Source organism: Nanorana parkeri, unplaced genomic scaffold, assembly GCF_000935625.1.
Source record: "Nanorana parkeri isolate BGI_ZX_2015 unplaced genomic scaffold, ASM93562v1 scaffold379, whole genome shotgun sequence".
Classification (NCBI taxonomy): Eukaryota; Metazoa; Chordata; class Amphibia; order Anura; family Dicroglossidae; genus Nanorana; species Nanorana parkeri.
Genome location: NW_017306647.1, coordinates 184487 through 188535, shown reverse-complemented (window position 1 = coordinate 188535; position 4049 = coordinate 184487).

Here is a 4049-nt window from a genome sequence, read left to right as displayed (position 1 = left end):
GGGGTTGGGCTTGGCCCCTTAGTTCCAGTGAAGGGAACTCTTAAGGCTTCAGCATACCAAGACATTTTGGACAATTTCATGCTCCCAACTTTGTGGGAGGAGTTTGGGGATGGCCCCTTCCTGTTCCAACAGGACTGCGCACCAGTGCACAAAGCAAGGTCCATAAAGACATGGATGGGGGAGTTTGGGGTGGAGGAACTTGACTGGCCGCACAGAGTCCTGACCTCAACCCCATAGAACACCTTTGGGATGTGGAGACTGCGAGCCCGGCCTTCTCCTCCAACATCAGTACCTGACCTCACAAATGGTCCAACATTCCCATAGACACACTCCTAAACCTTGTGGACACCTTCCCAGAAGAGTTGAAGCCGTTATAGCGGCAAAGGGCGGAGCCAACCCAATACTGAACACTACGGACTAAGACTGGGATGCCATTAAAGTTCATGTGCGTGTAAAGGCGTCCCAATACTTTTGGCAATATGGTGTATAATAATCAGTATTTAAAGGGGACATGCCATTGGTTGTGTCTTTTTCACCTTTTTTAAATTTTCTTTAATATATTCTATATTGCCTGGAAACCCCCAAAAAGAACGCAATGATGTCACAAACCGCCTTTATTTTTTGTCGCAAACCAAAAAAAAAAAACTTTGTTTTTATTCCAGTTTCGCATTTATAAACAATAAAAAATGTTGTGGTTTGCCAGCTACGGCGACATCTTTGATCTTTTTTTTCTATCGGTACTAATAAAATAAAATCCAGGGGGTGTCAGAGGAAGGAGACAAAACCTTCATTAAGAGAAACAGGAAGCTGAAGATGACACATCAAATGACAAATGCTGAAAATCAACCGCGGTGCGGATGTACTGCAAGCAGAAGCTATTATTGCTAATGGTCACATTTAACCTCATCAGTGCCGGCTGACCATCTCCCAGGTAGTCAGCAACATAAAGCGATACGCCAGTAACAAAAACTTTCATTAAAATCTGTTCTTCAATAGCCCCGAAGGATATAAATCCACTTTATGTGCACCAAATGCCTTTGCAAACCCAGATGTCGCCTTGTAAATATAGCAGTGACATCATCACTATGCTGTACATAGCCTGTGCAGAGAGCAGAGCTGTGGGAGGGACCCGGCAGGCTCCATCCACTATAAGAAACTAAGTGAGGGGGCGGAGACAAGACCAGTCACCCTGCACAAGGAGAGAGGGCAGCAGTGACTGGTCTTTATTACAGGAGGGGGCGGAGACAAGACCAGTCACCCTGCACAAGGAGAGAGGGCAGCAGTGACTGGTCTTTATTACAGGAGGGGGCGGAGACAAGACCAGTCACCCTGCACAAGGAGAGAGGGGGGCGGAGACAAGACCAGTCATCCTGCACAAGGAGAAAGGGCAGCAGTGACTCGTCTTTATTACAGGAGGGGCGTTGACAAGACCAGTCACCCTGCACAAGGAGAGAGGGCAGCAGTGACTGGTCATTATTACAGGAGGGGGCGGAGACAAGACCAGTCACCCATATTTTGAAGCTCACATGGTCACTTTTTCCATTGACACAATGCTCATCAGAGATCTCTAGAGAGCGCACTCACGTACCTTCCTGACGCACACCTCTTTCTCTGCGGGGATACCTCCGGACTCTTTCGGGATCTGAATCGGCACTTTGGTTCTGGCATCTCTGGGCTGCGGGGCGTTCGGCGGAGCTCCGAACATTTGTGCCGTGACATTGGTGAAAAAGTTCTGCAACACAGAAGAGAAAGGTCATGTGATGCTAAGTGCATTGATGCAATGTATCACCCGATCCTCGGGTTCTTTAACCCTTTGTTAGACGGTGCAATGACATCAGCCAGCACAGTACACACAGGGTTAATTATGGTAAACATTACCTCTCCAGCCCCCTGCTTCACATTACATAGCAGGAGGAAGATTATTCAGCATGTAAAAAGATAAGCAGCTATTTTTAAATGCAATGTGAATGGGAACATGTAACAAATGAAAATGTTGACTGTCCCTGGCCCCGCCCCTTTCATTGATTGGATTTCAGTTCTTTCAATCATGGAGGCTCAGCATTACATGTGGGCGTTACCTAGGGTGGTCTTTATGCAAATATATCATCCTAGGAACGCCCACTCCTCCAGACCGACACCCATCAAGGCATTTTTGATATTTGCATAACTCCTCCCAAGAGCCAGCCCACTGCTGAGGGCTCCTGAGAGGAGGCAGGGTGCTGTGATCTGATCTGCCTCCATTGCATTTATTTAAAAAAAGGAATTTGCATATTAATGAGGGAGCAGTCACAATGAGCGGTACAAGGGGGTGCGGCCCGGGTGACACCATTGGAGGGGTGACACCAATATGACTGACAGTCATTTTGCTGTCACCCCCTCTGAAAATTCAGGCACTCTGTCATGGACCGAGAGCCAGACAGTTTCGGGAGAGAGGAGGGCATCCGGCGGCAAAACTTATCCCGTTGGGTGACTGTCCCCTCCACTCTCTGCCGGCACCCATCACCAAGATGGCCGCCGGCAGGTATCAATAAGATGGTTGTGCATGTGCGATGACGTCACAGTGTGGTGTCACCCGGTATCCACTCCGGCTGACACCCGGCCTCTGGACGCCGCTGTGAGGGAGGAAGGGGGAACCAGAGAAGGCAACATATAAGCAGATTCAGCTTCAAGAACCCTGTGCTGGGGTTCACCCTCGGTTTTGGTTCTGTCGACATTCCATTTTATGGGACAGGAAGTGATGGGAAGTCTTCCAGTTCCAGTGACAACCAAGAGGGATCTCCTCTCACGTTTGGAAGATGTCCTCTCGCTTCCTCTCGTGTTTCCAGAACAGGAAGTGAAAGAAAAATCTTCCCACAAAGGAAGCAAATAAAGCCCGACGTGGATTATAACCCTTCCCTACTGTAGCAAAATAAGTTTTGCTTTAGATATAAATAAAGTCGGTAAACAAAGCTCCTTTTAGCACCTTCTATGCCATCAGCGCCCCCCTCTATTTTTATGGGGGGGGGGGCGCACGTTGTAGCTGACCACATTTGAAGCCAGCTGTGCGCTCCATAAGATGTGTACAGAACAGACAAGAGAGGGATTGAAAGAGCGAGAGGTGCACGAGCAACATCAGAAGGATCCTAGGGCAACATGCGGATCACAAGCCACTGGCTTAAAGACCTACCCCACCAGTCCTCAGACCACGCCCCCCTCTGCCCCTCTGCTCACCATGGCATCCTGTACAGCCTGGTAGACCCGCGGGAGATGCCGCTGGAGGAACTCCATGCTGCTTGCAGACCCTGCGCTGTCTCTCCGGCTGCGCCTTGTGCGATGAGACTTTGGTGCGGGAAGTGGCCATAAACCACAAGCAATGCGTAATATCACTGTTATTTCTCCTTCTACAAATGGCACTTCCTCTTTGATCTGCAGAACCCGATAACTGCCGGAGGAATGCACGTTACAGGCACAGTAAAGGGAACCTGTCATGTTCAATGATGACTGCAGCGTGGCCCTTTGGTAGAACAGCCCTGTGATATAATTCAACTTCAGAACCTATACCCCTAGACAGGGGAAGGGGCACAATGCAAATGCAGACTTTGCTCCATGTTGGCCATTGGGCATGCCTCCCATAATGCAACGGGGTGCCCTTTGAGTGGCTCCAACTTCATCCAAGGGCCCCTGTGTGAGATCAGGTTTTGGGGCCCACTCCCATGCAACTACAACCCGATTACAAACCCAGATTAACTCTGCGTAGATTGACAGCTAGATAGACATAAGGCATGGCCAGGTCTAGTGGGAGGGGTCCCAGGGCCCGTCTGATTCCCATCTGGTATAAATGGGCCCCCAGGTCCAGGAGGACCACCGTACATCTGCACAGTAAATGGTATGTCCACCCAGGGGCATAACCACAGATGATGGGGCACCATAACAAAATTTTGATGGGACTCCCAGCAACCTCCCTACTGTCCATGATATTTCAGTCAGCAGCAAGTCATATTTAAGGTAGCAGGAAAGCTGCCTGCATAGTCCCCCCCCCCCCCCCCCCCGCCGCGTGCGGTCGCCTTCTG